Source organism: Lithobates pipiens, unplaced genomic scaffold, assembly GCF_037356315.1.
Source record: "Lithobates pipiens isolate NorthernLeopardFrog02 unplaced genomic scaffold, aLitPip1_a1.2 Scaffold_18, whole genome shotgun sequence".
Taxonomy (NCBI): Eukaryota; Metazoa; Chordata; class Amphibia; order Anura; family Ranidae; genus Lithobates; species Lithobates pipiens.
Window position 1 is genome coordinate 560,683,644 of NW_027507758.1, and position 19,676 is coordinate 560,703,319.

The 19,676-nt window shown below is 45.3% G+C and overlaps 3 non-coding genes across 3 annotated transcripts; all 3 read right to left on the reverse strand.

Moving 5' to 3' along the window:
• Positions 1-3,938: 3,938 nt before the first annotated feature.
• Positions 3,939-4,131, reverse strand: LOC143990533 (U2 spliceosomal RNA). The gene has a single exon (XR_013277383.1). It is a non-coding gene; the product is annotated as a U2 spliceosomal RNA (small nuclear RNA).
• An 8,063-nt stretch (positions 4,132-12,194) lies between these two features.
• Positions 12,195-12,376, reverse strand: LOC143990515 (U2 spliceosomal RNA). Its single transcript, XR_013277376.1, has one exon. It is a non-coding gene; the product is annotated as a U2 spliceosomal RNA (small nuclear RNA).
• A 5,743-nt stretch (positions 12,377-18,119) lies between these two features.
• On the reverse strand, positions 18,120-18,313 carry LOC143990469 (U2 spliceosomal RNA). Its single transcript, XR_013277352.1, has one exon. It is a non-coding gene; the product is annotated as a U2 spliceosomal RNA (small nuclear RNA).
• Positions 18,314-19,676: the final 1,363 nt, after the last annotated feature.

Sequence of the window (19,676 nt, forward strand, 5' to 3'; positions counted from 1 at the left end):
CTTTCTCAATTGTTCCTGAATTTCTTTGGGTCTCGGCATGATGTGTAGCTTTTAAGGATCTTCTGGTGGACCTTACTGTGTCAAGCAGCTCCTATTTAAGTGATGCCTTGATTGTGAACAGGTGTGGCAATAATCAGGCCTGGGTGTGGCTAGAGAAATTGAACTCAGGTGTGGACAACCACAGTTATAGTATGTTTTAACAAGGGGGGCAATCACTTTTTCACACAGGGCCATGATGGTTTGGATTTTTTTTCACCTTTAATAATAAACACCTTCATTTACAAATTGCATTTTGTGTTTACTTGTGTTGTCCTTGACTATTGTTTAAATTGGTTTGATGTTCCGAAACACTTAAGTGTGACAAACATGCAAAGGAACAGGAAATGAGGAAGGGGGGCAAACACTTTTTCACACCACTGTATACACACAATCTATACAATAAAATCCTAACCTTCACCAACCCTCCACCTCCCAAAATTCCAAAAAACATCAGCGTCCTCCACACCCATCTTCCTCCTTTCAACTGCTAATACATAAAACATCCTTGCCATCACCCAATCCACACAATCTTTCCCAGATACCACCAACTTCTTCTTCACAAAAGAACATCAGGTTTCCCACACCACCTCCCTTACCACAGCAGATATCACAAACATCTTGCGCCTCCTCCTTTTATCTCCTCCCACCAACCCAAGAACACCAAACTCATAAGATACACCTTCCACCTCCACCACCCTTTGCACAAAACCACAAAGCAACCTGCAAACTTCTTTCACAAAAGAACATTCCTAAAATACATGTCTCACATTTTCCGTTCCTCCACAACCTTCCCTTGGACATACCTCCCGCCTCACCAGGTCTCTAGATTTCAAGAAAGACATGGTAGATAAACAGTTATGCAGAGATAACCACACCACCTCCAATTGTCTATTAGTTATCCCTTTTATCAACAAGTTCTTCCAGCATACCTCAGCTATTTTAGGGCTTAAACCAAAAATGTTTGTTGGCAGTTCCCCTCTCCTCAACCACTTCCATAAAGATTCTTTTTTCCAAGCCCCCTCCCCCAACACCTGCAAATGATTTTCCTGAAAAAAAGTACTCATGTTCAAATAATAAACCGGTGAAAGCATGGACATTGGCTTAGTCAAGTCTTTCACACCAACCCCATTTCAATAACGGCCAACCAAATACCGCATTAAAGCGGCCACTTTCCCTCCCGAATGTAAAGTCTAAGGCCCCTTTCACACTGGGGCGGTTTTCAGGCGTTACAGCGCTAAAAATAGTGCCTGTGTAGCGCCTGAAAAAACCGGCCCCTCCAGTGTGATAGCCGGAGGGGCGGCGCGCTGGCAGGACGGTGAAAAAAGTCCTGCTAGCCGCATCTTTGGAGCGGTGAAGGAGCCGTGTATTCACCGCTCCTAAACCGCTCCTACCCATTGAAATCAATGGGACAGCGCGGCAATACCGCCGGCAAAGCGCCGCTGCAGCGGCGCTTTGCGGGTGGTTTTAACCCTTTTTCGGCCACTGCTAAAAATAGCGGTGCTTTACCGCTGACGGCCGCACCTCCCCAGTGTGAAAGGGGCTTTAAGGTGCACCATCCACCACTGAACTTCCAGAAAATAGGCAATATTAGGGAAGTTATACCCTCCCACTTGCACATTCTTCATTACAACTTCCCTGGCGACCCTTTCCATTTTAAAATCCCAGAAAAAAACCAAAACAATATTCTTGTAATTTTCTGTACCCACCTCTTATTGGGTGGAAAGATAACAGAAAAATACAACAAAATGGGCAGAACTATGGATTTTATGATCAAAGTCTTTCCGGAAAAGGACAGCCTCCTGGTTTTCCATAAATTAAGCTTTTTCTCCACCTTCTCAACCCCTTTAGCAACATTCTTCTGATTCAACAAATTTCTTTCAAAATGAACCCCCAAAACCTCCACCTCCTGCACAGCCTTCAGTTTACTTTTGGATACATCACACGTGCCACTTAGAACACACACACTGCTCTTACCCCAATTAACACTCAGACCAGACATTAAACCAAAAATACTGAGCTGAAGTTCCGCCCTTATCTACCAATCATTACCTTTGCCCAGTTTCACCATTCCAAAATGTCCAAAAACCCGTCTTTTTTAAAGGTAAGCCACTCAAAATATTTTTTAAATTTGGTATACACCCCCTCCTCCTTGAGTCCAGCACAATTTAACTTCCACACTTGTGTGGCCATATATACAACACTTCCTGCAGTAAACAGGTTGACCTGGATAAAAGAGAAAACCCCTCTCCCCACCAATGTTGAACACAGCAGGGGGCCTCCTCACTCCACCAACACAACTAGAATCAGAGCAAAACCTCCTGTAGAATCGGTACTTCCCTGTCCAAATGTCAAACTTGTTCATCACCTTATCTCCTCCTTGCAAATTATCACAATAGTTCTTCAAAAACGCTTTAACCAGACTTAAGTCAGCAAATGGGTTGTGCATGTGTACAATGATAGCCTTATCCTCTTGCATAAATAAAGGCACAACATCCATCTTACGCAACAGCTCATCATCAGTTTTCCTAATCTTTTCGTAGATATTCCAACACATCTCGGAAGAAAAGAAAGTAATGTCATACAACCTCTGTTTAGGAAAATCCTGCAGGACATACAATATCCCTTACCCACAGGTTCAGGAGATCCATCAAAACATCCACCACGATCGTCCTCAAGTCAACTTCATCCTTGAAATCCGGCTTCACCACGAACCATAACGAGTCTCGCATCCCAGAAGACGCCATCCTTGCACCGTCCAGCACGATGACCGCTCCTCCGTCCAAGGGAACCCCCGAAGTCCGCTCGGATCGCCTTGAAAAGGGTGATCGCTTCCCATTGCCTGGGGACTAAGCCTAAGGCCAATAGCAGCAAGGGGGGGCCCTCCGAAAAGGGACGCTCCCCCAAGGCCAACCGTCGGGTACCCTGGGCACCTCTCAGCTAAGTCACACAGTAAAACTGCACTTGATCTTAGCCAAAAGGCCGAGAAGCGATAACCCAATTATTCTCTTTTCTGAGCGAGTGGCGCCCTGCCCGCAACCAAGAGCTCACTGAGAGCAGCTGCCCAGGCCCCTCCGTCTGCCCTTCCCCCACGTCTAAACCGGGTGGAGACACTGATACGCAACTTTTCCCACCTGGCTCCGGGCGTTTGCAGCCTAATCCCTCCCTGATGACCTAGATACCAATCCCCATTTCTAACACCTGCCCAACACCTTGACAAGCACTTGCTGACCTTGGAAATGACCAGCAGGCAGCCAGCAGCACTAAATGCACACATCCAGGTGCTCCTTGTTGATGCACAACGATTGAAAATCATTTGCATGAGACTGCCTCCTGGCACGTGGACGAAAGCCGACAGTCAGGGACCCACTAGAGGGAGACACAGGCTGCTGAATGAATACTGAGGCAGGGACTGCTTTTCAGCAAGCTGGCTGTACTAAGGGACAGAAATGGAGCAAAGTCAGCCCTATTGCAATGGCTGAGCTGGGCTGCTGCTCTCCAACCTGAATGAGATGGGCAGGAAAAAAGGCCTCATTTTGGGCCTTGCTGAGAAAGTTCATTCAAACTTGAGCTAACTGCCTTGTTGAAATGTGTCTACTTGCTGACTTGATAGGTTTGGCTTCTTGCAACTACTGCCACTTCACCTGCTGCTTCCTAAGCAAAAAAATATTGAGCGAGCAAGGAAGGAGGGAGGGAGAAAGAAAGGCCAAAGAACTGACACGAAGCAAAAACACCAGTACACACAGGGGTTCAACGCAAATTTATTGCAAAAATGAACAACATACAGCTTGTGAGCAGCAAAAGTAACATTGCAAGTGAGTGAGCAAGCAAGCAAAAGGATGAGGATGGATGGAGGAGAATTTGTTGTTTGAATTAATTCTGTTTTTGGTGACTGCATAAGAGAGGGGTGCACCGGTCCTGGAGGTACTGCAATACCAGGTCGATGCGTGGAGTGGACAGAGCAAGCTCTTCTTCCATCTCCCTGTTCTAAAAATCCATTTAATATATGGTCCCCAGATAGGGGACGTATCAGATATTAAACTTATAAGAACAGATTTTATTTATTTTTTTTCTACCCATCACATCTCAAGCAAGTCCAGGCTTTAGCGAGTCAAACTCGTTCACCATCAAGCACCTTCTGCCCAAGGTCTTTCCAAGTACTCAGCTTGAATCATCATACAGGCTTCATCTTTATAAACTATTCATCAAAAAATCAGTTTAAAACAATCACATTATACACACATTAAAAATACAATATACACACCCCTACCCCCACCCATTTTCCACTTCCCCCAACCCCAATACTCATCTTGCTTCACCCACCTCCATCCACTTCCTATCCATCAACAAAACAACGTATACTTTTGCCAAAATCATATTCACACAATCCTTTTCCGACAGTACACACTTTTTCCTGGTTTCCAAACACCTCACGTCCTACATAACTTCTTTCAGAATTGCACTCAAAATCCAAACTTTCCTCTGTATTGCTTTTGGGCCCTCCACCAAACCAAAAAAACAGACCATCTTATTTATATCCTTAACACCCAACACCTCCACCAAGAAAAGAGTCAACTTTCTCCTCACCCTCTGTACAAAAACAACAGCCAAACAGAGCATGTTCTACCGTCTCCACTTCATAATAACCTTCTCTTGGACAGCTCTCCACTTTTGTCAAAAGTGCCTCGTGAAAGGCCAGTCAAGCCACCTCTTTCTGCCTGTTCGAAACTCCTTTTATAAGGAATCTTTTCCAACATACCTCCACCATCTTTGACCCAAGATCCCAGATGTTATCTCGTACCTCCTCTCCTCCAATCCACTTTACCAAATTTTTCTTCTCCAGAGCACCTGCTCCCAACTCCTTCAACTTATTTGTTACAAAAAAAGTCATCAATTTCAGGAAGAAAAAACGGGGTTACTAACGCCATTGGTCTTGTTAGATGCTTCCTACACCAGCCCCATTTTATGAGGGCCCATCCAGCTAAGTACCTCATTAAAATTGCAGTTTTACCTCCTCCAGCGAAGGCTTTGTAGTGCGTCAGCCAGTAATTTGTACTCAGAAAAACAGCAACATCTGGAAATCCATAGCCCCCTCTTTTGGGGCTCTTCATGACAGATTTTCTCTCGACTCTCTCCATTTTACTTCCCCAAAAGAAAATAAACAGTATCCTAATAATCCTCCGCATCCATCTTTTGTTTGGAGGAAAAATTAAACTGAAATAAAGCAAAAACGGTAAAATAAACAGATTTCACTACCAGCACTTTTCCTGATAGCGTCAAGCGTCTCAATTTCCACAAATCAACTTTCTTTTAAATTTTTTCAAAAGCTCTCTGTGCATTAACTTGATTCAGAAAATTCCTCTCAAAATGAGTCCCCAAAATTGTCAAGTTGTCAACCACTTTAACCTTGACATTACTCAAAGCCCCAGAGCCGCTCAACATACAAATCTGGCTCTTCTGCCAGTTCACATTTAGTCCAGACACACTACTAAATAGACTTAGCTGTAATTCCACTCTCCTGGCATCCATCTCAGAGGAGCACACGAACATAACATCGTCCATGTAGCAGATGGCTTTAACACATTCCCCTCTGCTCCCTGGCAAAAATACACCTCTCATTCTCTTGTCTTTCAGCACATGCCTGAGCAACGGTTCTATGGCACAAATGAACATGATAGGTGACAAAGTGACACCCCTGTCTCACCCCTGCCCAAACAGGAAAAAAATCTGTCAGATTGCCATTTACTACAACTTGACTCATAATACCCTTATATAAACCTTTCAACGTCTTTAAAAAAGGTGGCGGGATCCCCATCTCCTTCAACACTTTAAACAGAAATGAATGTGCAACTCTATCATATGCCTTTTCTAAGTCAACTCCCATCTAAGCTAGTGGCATATTATTCAATTGGACATAACAAGCCAAGTCTCTCAACAAAATCAAAATATCGGATACCCTCCGACCAGGGACAGCGCACATTTGTCCTTCCCCCACCAACTTGTTGACCACCAGACTCTTCCGGCTAGCTAGTAGTTTAGCCACCAGCTTATAATCCACGTTCAGTAGCGTAATCGGGCGCCAATTTCTAATCTCCCTCCGATCACCCTTTTTAAAGATTAATAAAATTACTCCTTCCTTCATCGTTGGGGATATTTCCCCCGTTGATACACAGTACTGAACTATTTCGGTCAGGTGCTTCCTCGGAATAGGCCAGAATTTAATGTACAATGCCACTGGTAGACCATCCCTTCCTTCTTATTCCTTTGCATGTTTTTTAACACACTCTCAACCTCCAATTCTGTTATTGGGTCCAACAATCCGTCTGCTTCTTCCTTTCCCAAACTCCTTCCTAATACACCACAGTATTCAGTCTGTTCTTCCTCCCTCACTCCCTCCTGTACCTCATACAAATTTTTATAAAATTAAAAGACCTCTTTCATTAATTTTTCACCTCCCACCTCCTCCTCTCCAACCAAAATCGTAGACATAGTTTTCTTTCCAGAATAAGCTTTCTTGAAAAAAATACCTCGTACATTCCTCCATATCCTTAATTTTGGCATTAAATATGATCCTCTTCCCTTTCTCTTTCAACGGCTTGTCTCTCTGCCTTCTAACTTCCTCCAGCTCATCAGCCACCTCTACCCCCATCTTTTTACAGTTATACAAAAAATGTAATTTTCTTAGTAACATTAATTCTTTCTCCTTTTCCTTTTTAGCCTTCATTTTGCACATTTCCTGGAGAAAACTAGCCAGACAACCTTTTGCCCAATCCCACCACCCGAGGACATTTGTAAACTCTGCTTTACGTTCAACCAATCTTTCAAGGTAAGTACAAATTTTCCCACATACTTCCTCATCATCCAAGATAATTACATTCAGTTTCCATAAGCCTCTTCCAAACTTCACTCCAGTTCCCAGTTCTAATCTAGAGCACAAAAGCTTATGATCTGAGAAAAGACTGGGTTGTCACATAATCTTTTACTTGCACAAATTCGGACACAAACACAAAATCGATTCGTGAGGACACCGTCCCTTTATCTGACAGGTAGGTATGTGCAGGATGCTCCCCCTCCACCACCACAGCAACATCCTTGAACTTAACATCACTAATAAACTCATTCAGTAAACGAGATGTCACATCCATACCTCCACTTTCACTTGTACCATGTCGATCACTCCCCTTCCGCACACAATTAAAATCACCCGTGATGATTGTTGCAACTCTACCAGATAATTGCAATTTCAGAGCATCAAGGAACTCCCTCCTCCCCGCTCCGCGAGCGTAACAGTTAAAAAGTCTCACTTTTTCATTCTCATACTCCAACATTATGGACAAGCATCTGCCCGGCACCACCTCCTCATGTGACAACATCTTAATATCCTTGTTTTTAAGTAGTACTCCCACAACTTCTGCTCTTGTTTCGCAACAGGGTGTCCATACCGCTATCCCCTTCCCCCATTTAGTAATACCACCTAAGTCCTCCATTCCACACTCCTGTACGCAAATAATATCGGCCTTCACTGATTCCAGGTAGTCCATAACCAGAGCTCTCCTCCCACCAGCCTTTAGGCTTCTAACATTCAAAGAGGCCACAATAAGAGCCATCATCACAAAAAGAATAAGTCTAGCCATCATTAAAGATATCATTATTTCTTCTGAAACTCAGTCCCCTCCTGAACCACTCTCTGTCTTCTCCTTGGACAAGGTGAACTGGCGGCCTCCTCCTCGGAGACCCCAGATAAGGCAATGTGCCTTCTTCCCCGCTTTCTACTTCTTCCTCCTCCAACCGGGTCCGCTTACCAGCTAACTGAGTCTCTAATATAATCATCTGCTGACCACACTCCAAACTTTCCTCACTAAAGTCATCATCCATCTCTTCCTCTTCTTCCTCACTAGAGGAAATATCCCCAACCAGTAATGATGCTGGAAAAGGACTAGATGCCGGACTGGCATCTGGGTCTGCTCCTTCAATAAAGACCTCCACTCCTTCCTGGAAAACATGGGAACATCCAGCCGTCTCATTGGTCTCCATCTCCTCTTCCCTTCTGTGGCGGAGCTGCTTCCGCATCAAGACCACCGGCGTGATCTCCTACTTGACGCTCTGCCATCTCAGAAGCTGCGGGGCAGGAGCCAGCGACATCAGCTGCAGCCGCAGCGACATCACCTGGTTCCCCTACTCCACCACTTCCACCTGCAGCATCATTGGGTGGAGCGTCATCGGATGCAGACTCCAGGGTTCCGCTGGCACGGTGCCCTTCATTGGGAGCCATCTGCTCAGCACCCCCTCCTTGTCTACCCATCTGCTCCTTGTTCCCCCATCCCAGTCTGGTACATAACCGTTTCATCCTTTCCCTCGCATAATCAGGGCATTGTTTAGCCAGATGTCCCTCACGTTTGCAAATGTCACACAATTTTCTGGCTTTACAGTCTTTAGCATTATGACCCATCTGTTGACAAAATCTGCATCTCTCCATCATATCACACACGCCACTGGTATGGCCATATGTTAACCACTTGGGTACCGCGCTATTGCCGAATGACGGCATTAGCGCGGACCTAGATTTCCGGGACTACGTCTATTGACGTCGTCCCGGTTACGAGCGGCCTGCGCGCCCCTTGAGGGGCGCGCGCGGCGCGCTCTGTGATCGGCGAGTCCGTGAGACTCGCCTGATCACCGATCCGTGCAAGGGGTCGATCCCGACCCCTTATCACGTGATCAACTGTCAGTCAATGACAGCTGATCATGTGATAGAACGGAGCCGGTAATCGGCTATTATTCCTCCTCGCGCTGACAGCGCGAGGAGAAAAAAAAAAAGCCGATCACCGGCGGCCGTGATCGGGACATCAGTCCCGATCACGGCCAGCAATGCAAGGCACCACATGCCACCTGCCAGTGCCCACCTGCCTCCCGCAGTGCCATCCTGAAGGATAAATAAAAGTAAAAGTAAGTGCCCCCCGTCTGTGCCCATAGTGCCCACAGTGCCACCCACAGTGCCACCCACAGTGCCACCCCACAGTGCCACCCACAGTGCCACCCACAGTGCCACCCAATCTGCCTCAAAGGTGCTGCACCCCAGTGCCGCCCATCAGTGCCCAGCAGTGCCGCCCATCAGTGCCCAGCAGTGCCGCCCATCAGTGCCCAGCAGTGCCACCTATCAGAGCCACCTATCAGTGCCACCTATCAGTGCCCATCAGTCCCATCTATCTGTGGTACCTATCAGTGCCCATCCGTGCCACCCATCCGTGCCACTTATCCGTGCCACCCATCCGTGCCACCTTATCTGTGCCCATCTTTGCCCATCAGTGCCGCCTTATCTGTGCCCATCGGTGCCGCCTTATCTGTGCCTATTAGTGCCGCCTTAAATATGCCTATCAGTGCCCACCAGTGCAGCCTATCAGTGCCCACCAATGCAGCCTATCAGTGCCCACCAATGCAGCCCATCAGTGCCCACCAATGCAGCCTATCAGTGCCGCCTTATCAGCGCACTTCAATGAAGGAGAAAAATGACCCGTTTGCAAAATTTTATAACAAACTATTAAAACATGATTTATTTATTTTTTTTTTTGCATCTTTTTTTGTTTGTTTAGCAAAAAATAAAACTCCGAGCTGTAACTAAATACCACCAAAAGAAAGCTCTATTTGTGGGAAAAAAATGATAAAAATTTCATTTGGGTACAGTGTTGTATGCCCGCGCAATTGTCATTCAAAGTGTATCAGCGCTGAAAGCTGAAAATTAATCTGGGACTGAGGGGGGTTTAAGTGCCCAGTAAGCAAGTGGTTAAACACGTTCTGCAGTAGTTCGGCTGACCTTGATAAAACAAAAAATCCCTTTCCCCCCCCAATTGTGAACACAGGAGGTGGCCTCCTCACTCGCCCAATACAGTCTAGATCCAACTTAAACCTGATCGGCTCTCCTCCTCTCAAAGTCTCACAGTAGTTATCTAGAAAAGCCCTAACCAGGGCGGGATTGGCAAATGGATTATACATCATGTACCGTATATACTCGAGTATAAGCCGAGATTTTCAGCCCCTTTTTTTAGGCTGAAAGTGCCCCCCTCGGCTTATACTCGAGTCACCGCCGTCTGCCTACCCGATCAGCGTGTCGTGCAGACAGACGGCGGCCATTCCACTATTCAAAAGCCGCGCCTCCCTGTCTGTGATAAGCGGAACGCTCAATTTCCCAGCAGTCAGTGGTCCGCCTAACACGGACATCCGCTCATCCTCATACTACGGACGAGGATGAGAGGATGTCCGTGATAGGCTGAACACTGACTGCTGGGAAATTGAGTGTTCCGCCTATCACAGACGGAGGCGCGGCTTTTGAACAGTGGAATGGCCGCCGTCTGTCACAGACGAGGAGGAGAGGTGCGGCGATCCTGGCATGGCCGCCGTATGTTTTTTGGCACACAGAGGCTGCAGAAGGACAAAGAGGCTGCAGATTGGCACACGGAGGCATGCACAGGACACAGGTAGGCTGCAATGGACACAGGGATGGTCACAGGGATGGACACAGGGATGGACACAGTGATGGACACAGTGATGGACACAGGGAGGTATACAGCTGCAGATGGGCATTGTTGACCCTCTTTTCCACTCTTTTAAGCTGTAACAGTAGCTGCTGCATGTCTCACCCTCGGCTTATACACGAGTCAATAAGTTTTCCCATTTTTTTTGTGGTAAATTAGGGGCCTCGGCTTATATTCGGATCGACCTATACTCGAGTATATACGGGTACTACAATTATTTTTTCCTCTTCCATAAATAATGGTATAACCTGCACAAACTTCAGCGCTCCTTCTCCCTTCATTTTCTCTGCTTCTTCAAAAAAATTCCAGCAGATCGCTGTGGAAGTAAACATGACATCATAAATCCCCTGATTGGGAAAATCCTGAAGACACATAATATCGCTCACCCATATGTTGAAAAGGCCCGTCAAAATGTCCACGACCACGGTCTTCAACGATACTTGCTCCTTGCAGCCTGGCTGAACCAGAAATCACAACGAGTCTTTCAACCCACGATTCGCTATGTTGAGAAAGGGTCTACAGATCCGCCTGCTCACCTATGGGGGCCCCCACTAAGGGAGACCCCCATAGTCCAGGGACTAAGCCTAAGGCCAATAGCAGCAAGGGGGAGCCCTCCGAGAAGGGACGCTCCCCCCAAGGCCGACCGTTGGGTACCCCGGGCACCTCTCAGCTAAGTCACACAGTACGTATGCACTAGATCTTAGCCAAAAGGCCGAGAAGCGATAACCCAATTATTTTCTTTTCCGAGCGAGCGGCGCCCTGCCCGCAACCAAGAGCTCACTGAGAGCAGCTGCCCAGGCCCCTCTGTCTGCCCTTCCCCCACGTCTAGACTGGGCGGAGACACTAATACGCAACTTTTCACACCTGGCTCCAGGCTTGCAGCCTAATCCCTTCCTGATGATCTAGATCCCAATACACATTTCTAACACCTGCCCAACACCTTGACAAGCACTTGCTGACCTTGAAAATGACCAGCAGGCAGCCAGCAGCACTAAATGCACACATCCAGGTGCTCCTCATTGATGCACAACGAGGGAAAAATCATTTGTATGGCACCGCCTCCTGGACGAAAGCCGAAAGGCAGGGACCCACTAGAGGGAGACACAGGCTGCTGAATGAATACTCTGGCAGGGACTGCTTTTGAGCAAGCTGGCTGTACTAAGGGACAGAAATGGAGCAAAGTCAGCCTTATTGCAATGGCTGAGCTGAGCTGGGTGGCTGCTGCTCTCCAACCTGACTGACATGAGAAGGAAAAAAAGGCCTCATTTTGGGCCTTGCAAAGAAAGTTCAATCAAATTTAAGCTAGCTGCCTTGTCGAAATGTGTCTACTTGCTGACTTGATAGGTTTGGCTTCTTGCAACTACTGCCACTTCACCTGCTGCTTCCTGAGCAAAAAAAGATGAGTGAGCAAGGGAGGAGGGAGGGAGAAAGAAAGGCCAAGAAAATGACACGAAGCAAAAACACCAGTACACACAGGGGCTCAAGGCAAATTTATTGCAAAAATGACCAACATACAGCTTGTGAGCAGCAAAAGTAACATTGCAAGTGAGTGAGCAAGCAAGCAAAGGGATGAGGAGGATGGAGGAGAATTTGTTGTTTGAATTCATTGTTTTTGGAAACTGCATAAGAGAGGGGTGCACCGGTCCTGGAGGTACTGCAATACCAGGTCGATGCGTGGAGTGGACAGAGCAAGCTCTTCTTCCATCTCCCTGTTCTAAAAATCCATTTAATATATGGTCCCCAGATAGGGGACATATCAGATATTAAACTGATAAGAACAGATTTTTTTTTTTTTCCCCATCCGACTGAATCACTTAACTCAGCACGACATTACGGCACCTTCATTGACAGTGTTCCTTTCATCATCTGGGCAAGAGTATACGCATTATAAATACATAAAATCTTTACAACACACCCCCCCACCCTCCAACCCTTAAAATTACATACTTCATTCGCCTCCTCCTCCCCCAGCTTCCCCCTTTCCAACATCAATACATCATACAACTTGGCCACACACCACTCAGCGCAATCCTCTTCCGTCAGTACCAACTTATTCTTCTTATATGCACACCTCGCCTCCCACACCAATTCTTTAAAAATAGCAGAAAAAATACACATTTTCCGCTGAGCCTCCTTTCCATCACCACCCAAACCATATACACCGGAAACAAAGGAAACATCCTGTACACTTATCACCCTTCTTATGAAACCTTCCATCCTCTTCCATACTTCTTTCACAAAAGTGCATTCCCAAAAAACATGTCCAACACTTTCTCTTCCTCCACACTCTCTTCTAGGACAACTTTCACTTCTCACAAGGTCTCTGGCTTTTAGGAACTCACAGGTAAGTAGATAGTTATGAAAAGCCATCCACCCAATTTCCCTTTGTTTGTTGGTTATCCCTTTCATTGTCATATTCTTCCAACATTCCTCTGCCCGCTTTGAGCTCAACCCTGGAACATTAGACACAACCTCCTCCCTCCTCAACCACTTCCATAGGCAACCTTTCTTGACTGCATCAGCACCCAACCTAATAAGTCCTTTCTGTTCAAAAAAGGATCTAATCCTTAAGTAATATGCAGGGGAAACCAAGGACAAAGGTCTTGTCAAATCCTTCCCACACCATCCCCACTTCAGCAATGGCCACCCAATCAAATATCTCATTAAAGAGGCAGTTTTCCCACCTGCCAAAAAGCCTTAAAATGGGTCAACCACCATTGTACATCAAGAAACCTCTCTACATTCGGGAAATTATATCCACCCATCCATTCTGTTTTCATAACAATCTCTCTTGAAATTCTCTCCATTTTAGATCCCCAGAAAAAGATAAAGAGCATCCTCGTCACCTTCTGAGTCCACCGCTTATTCATGGGAACGATAACTCCAAAATAAAGAAGCAACAGTAAGATTATTGCTTTAACCACCAGCGTTTTTCCAGTCAAAGACAATCTCCTCAACTTCCATAACTCCAACTTCTTAGAGATTTTTTCCACTCCTCTCTCGGTATTGCTTGACTCATCAAATTTCTCTCAAACTGTATCCCAAGGACTGTGATTCTATCGACTTCCTGCAATCTTCCTCTAGAGACATCAAACGAACCACTCAGGACACATACATTGCTCTTCTCCCAATTGACATTCAATCCGGACATGCTTCCAAAGATTGGAGCTCAGCCCTATTCAAATCCCTTGCCGAACCACACAAAAAGGCCACGTCATCCATGTAAAAAAGTACTTTGGCATTATTCCCATCATTCCCGGGTACAAACATCCCCTTAAAGTGGCTATAAACCCTTACAACACACTTTGACCTACAGGTAAGCCTAGATTAAGGCTTACCTGTAGGTCCAAGAAATATCTCCTAAACCTATACGGTTTAGGAGATATTTGCCCGAAGACAGGCACCCCTGTCTACGGCGCATGCGCCGTAGACAGCGGCACGCAGGAGCACTGAGTGTGGCATTCTCAACGACGGAGCTGCCGCGCGCGTCGGCTCCCGTGCACATGTGTCATCAGGGTTTACTTCCTCTTTAAAGGTTTTATCTGGCATTACATGCCTCACCAAGGGTTCCATTACACATATAAAAATTATAGGGGACAAGGGGCACCCTTGTCTCACTCCTGATCTTATCTTGACAGCATCTGTAAGACTCCCATTCACCAAAATTCTACTGCTTATGTCTCTATACAGACACTCCACCATATCTTCCGGAAAACCCAGGTTCTTCAGCACCATCAACAGAAATGCATGTGATACACGATCGTAGGCCTTCTCCAAATCACACCCAGCAACTGAAAATGGTAAGTTGTTACTTTGCGCATAGAAAATCAAATCCCTCAAAAGAATTATGTTATCTGATATCCTTCGGCCCGGGACTGCACAAACTTACCACTCTCCAATAACCTTATTAATAACCTCCCTCATCCTGTTGGCTAACAATTTGGCAAGAATCTTATAGTCCAAATTGAGCAGCGTTATTGGACTCCAATTCTTCACCTGACGTGGATCCCCTTTTTTATACAACAAAGTAATGATACCTTCCTTCATAGATCCTGACAAAGTCTTCTTTTCCATACAAAACTTGACCACCTCAACGACATAGTTCTTCCTTATAGGCCAAAACCGCAAATAGAACTCTACTGGAATCCCATCACCCCCAGGCGTTTTGTACCTCTTCTTATTTTTAATTACATTTTCCACCTCCGTTACAGAATCTAAGACAACCTCAGTTTCTTCTTTCATCAAATTCCCTCTCACAACTTGACAATACTCTTCCATCTCTTCCACTTGTGCACACCCGCTTCCACCATACAAGTCTTCATAAAAGGTTTTAATGACTTCTCTTGCCTTATCCCCCTGTACTTCCACCTCCCCCTCCAGCACAGAACATATAGCTTTCTTGGGCCCAAAAGACTTTTTAAAGAAATATCTATAACAGGTCTCTCCCTCCTCCATCTCTTCCACTTTTGCACAAAACACAATCCTTTTCGCTTTCTCCTTTATCATTGCATTTCTCTGTTCACGCACCACTTTAATTTCCTCCTCCACCTCCATACCCATTTTTTTTGCATTTAAACAACACATGCAATCTGTTAACCAACCCCTCCTCATGTTTCAACCTTGCTTTCTCTTTACCCATTTTCCTGAAGAAAGCACCAATTTCCTTCTTAGCCCAATCCCACCATTCCAGCACGTTGTCAAAATTGCATTTTTTAAAGAGAAGAACTTCATGAAAGGACTCAAACCTCTGACAAATAGCAATATCTTCAAGCATAGAACAGTTAAACTTCCATACCCCTCTTCCAAACTCCACACCCACCTCCAAATCCACACACCCAGAAATTATAGAATGGTCAGAAAAGGCTACTGGGTTCACCTCATACCCCTGTACCTTAATAAAAGAAGAGCAGAAATTAAAATAAATTCTAGATTTAACTGTGCCCTTGTCGGAATGAAAAGAAAAGGATAAATCACCACCTTCCACCACAACAGCCACATCCTGAAGATGAAAATCACTTACAATCTCATTCAACAATTTGGAAGAGACATCCACACCACTCCCTTACCCACCACCCTCTTTCTTCATTCTTCCTAAAACAATTGAAATCTTCCACCAGAAGTGTTGGCATCCTGCCAGGCATCCATAATTTTAAAACATTCAAAAAAAATCACATCTTCCTTTCTTATCAGCAGGAGCATAACAATTAATCACTCAAAACTTCTTTTGCAATATTTCAAAAACAGCCACCTGCATTCTTCCTGGAACCACAACTTCGTGTGACAAACATTGTATATTCCCATTCTTAACCAAGATCCCCACACCTTCACTCCTTGTTTCACACACAGGGGACCACAAAGAAATTCCATTATTCCATTCATTATTAGGTATTCTCTCAATCCCACACTCCTGTAAGCATATCACATCAGCTTTTAGTCTGTTTAAATGTTCAAAAACCACCGCCCGCCTCCAACCAGAACAGATACTCATCACGTTAACGGAACAAACAGTCAAAGCCATGAAAAAAAGGAAAAAAGAATTTCCAGCCATGATAGTTCTTAAAAAAATAATTCCATCTCTTCATCCCCTCTTTCTTGCTCAACCCGACTGACCCTCTGTCATCTCTTAGGACCAGGAGAACTGGCGGACCCTTGCTCAGAGTCCCCAGAAAAAGCAATATGGAGTGACTCATCCCCACTCCCCGAGTCCTCCCCCTCAATTCAAGCTCTTTTACCAGAAAACAATTCCCCTTTCATTGTTGAAGGCACAAAGCGCTGACCACACTCCAAGTCTCCCTCTTCATCTTGTTTTCCATCATCCATCTTTACTTCACTGTCCGACAAATCCCCAATCAACCGAGACATACTCAGTCCTGACCCAGAGGCTGAGGTTTCTGCCCCACTAGCTCCACCAGCATCCTCCGACATGACATCCTGCTGCATACCTTATTCCACAACTCCTCCAGATACTTCAGATGCTACTTCTTCGCCCAGCAAGGGATCCCCAGCCCCAGAACCGGCCACTCTACCCTCCGCTCCGACAGCAGAAGCTGAAGCATCACCTGCTCCATGAACCCTCCCCTCCACTTAGGTCTTTACAATAGGTCCTCAAAAAAGGCCACACTAATGCCGGATCCGCAAACGGATTATAAAGATGTACAATTATCATCTTCTCCTCTTGTAAAAACAGAGGCTGAATTTCCAAAAGCTCCAAAATATCATTCTTCCTTTTCTTAGCATCCTCCAAGATCTTCCAGCACACCTCAGAAGATGTAAAAGTAATATCATAAGCCCCCTGCTGGGGAAAATCCTGAAGACATAATACGTCCCTTACCTTGACGTTGAAAACATCCTTCAAAATTTCCACCACGACCGTCCTCAGCGTCACCGTCATCCTAGCGTCTGGCTTTACCAGAAAATGCAGCGAGTCACGTAAGCCACGTGCCGCCATCTTGGTACATGAAAGTACATCGCCTCTCCACCATCCAGGGGAACCCCAAAGAAAACGCACAACCGCTTTGAGAAGGGCGATCGCTCCTCGTTGCCCGGGGACTAAGCCTAAGGCCAATAGCAGCAAGGGGGGGCCCTCTGAAAAGGGACGCTCCCCCCAAGGCCGACCGTCGCGTACCCCGGGCACCTTTCAGCTAAATCACACACAGTAAGACTGCACTGGATAATAGCCAAATGGCCGAGAAGCGATAACCCAATTATTCTCTTTTCCGAGCGAGCGGCGCCCTGCCCGCAACCAAGAGCTCACTGAGAGCAGCTGCCCAGGCCCCTCCGCCTGCCCTTCCCCCACGTCTACACCGGGCACAGATGCTGATATGCAACTTTTCAAAACTGGCTACGGGCTTGCAGCCTAATCCTTCCTGATGACCTAGATACCAATCCACAATTTCTAACACCTGTCCAACACCTTGATAAGCACTTTCTGACCTTAGAAATGACCAGCAGGCAGCCAGCAGCACTAAATGCACACATCCAGGTGCTCCTCATTGATGCTCAACGAGGGAAACAGTCAGGGACCCACTAGAGGGAGACACAGGCTGCTGAATGAATACTCAGGCAGGGACTGCTTTTGAGCAAGCTGGCTGTACTAAGGGACAGAAATGGAGCAAAGTCAGCCCTATTGCAATGGCTGAGCTGGGCTGCTGCTCTCCAACCTCACTGACATGGGAAGAAAAAAAAGGCCTCATTTTGGGCCTTGCATAGAAAGTTCAGTCAAACTCTAGCTAGCTGCCGTGTCGAAATGTGTCTACTTGCTGACTTCCTAGGTTTGGCTTCTTGCAACTACTGCCACTTCACCTGCTGCTTCCTGAGCAAAAAAATATTGAGCGAGCAAGGAAGGAGGAAGGGAGAAAGAAAGGCCAAGAACTGACATGAAGCAAAAACACCAGTACACACAGGGGTTAACGGCAAATTTATTGCAAAAATTAACAACATACAGCTTGTGAGCAGCAAAAGTAACATTGCAAGTGAGTGAGCAAGCAAAAGGATGAGGAGGATGGAGGAGAATTTGTTGTTTGAATTCATTCTGTTTTTGGAAACTGCATTAGAGAGGGGTGCACCGGTCCTGGAGGTACTGCAATACCAGGTCGATGCGTGGAGTGGACAGAGCAAGCTCTTCTTCCATCTCCCTGTTCTAAAAATCCATTTAATATATGGTCCCCAGATAGGGGACGTATCAGATATTAAACTGATAAGAACAGATTTTTTTTTTATTCTTTTATTTAAAAATTCACAGATAAAATACATAGAAAACATAAATCCAAACAAAATATGTACAAAAATAAAATAACATTGTACAAAATAATTCAGAAATATATTTTCACAACACACAATTTTTTTAAAATTATTTACATAACCCCCCCCCCCCCTTCCCACCCAAAGACCCACCCACAAAACCCAAAACACATAATAAAGATAACAAGACAAATCCACAACAGAAAAAATAACAAAAAACATTTCAGAACAAATTAACAATAACAAGAATATTTACAAAAAAAAACATTTCCACCCTTCAATAACGAAAGAACACATTAAACTATCCCTACTATATACTGACCCTCCACCCTATCCCTACACAAACAAATAACACTCCTATACACTTTCTCCACACTGTCCCTTTGTCACCACCTGCACTCACCCTGAAAAAAAAAAAAAAAAAAAGAGGTTAATCATTCAAGAATAACATCAACAACATAAACCCAATATTTACACTATATATACCAGTGTTTCCACTCTCCTAATTTCCACTCACTTCTTGCATTACTTTCACCTAGTTTCCTACAATCATAATAAGCATAACTATAAATCTTTCTTTGGACCATAGCCATGCACTCTTTCACTTTAACCACTTCCTGCCTAAAAAATTAAAATATTCTGAACATCCCACAGACACTCCTTTATACAATTCACCACAATCCATAAGAGCCTCTCTTCCTTCTTACCTAAATCACACAAACCATATAACACCATCTCATACGTTACATTATCCACACCAGTCAATCGCTTAACCATCTTCTCCATCCTCTTTCATACCTTATTTGCATAACAACACTCCCAAAACACATGTATCACCCTCTCAATCCCCCCACACCCCACTCTCGGGCACACCTCACTATCCACAAACCTCCTCCTCCTCTGAAACTCCATTGTAGGCAAACACCCATGCACCCCCATCCACGCAATATCCTTCTGCCTATTATCCAATCTTTTACAGCACACATTCTTCCAGACTTTCTTACATTCAACTACCCTTAGAAAACCTATTCCTTCCATTTCCTCCCTCTCCTTCAATATCTGCATTACTTTTTTACTCTCACACCACTCATCACGCGCCACATCTTGCAACCCATACCTCCTCATACATCTTTCAACCCTCACATAAAACCAAGGCGCAACAAAACATACAGGCCTCCTCAAATCAACATCACACAACTTATATTTCTGCAACACACTCCCACTTGCATATCTCGCCATACACCCTGCAACACTCTCCTTCTCACTTAATCTCACACACATACTAACATACTTCACCACCAGAAATTTTTCAATACACACCATACCTTTCCCATCATTCTTTACACCTTTCATTACTTTCTCCCTCTTCAA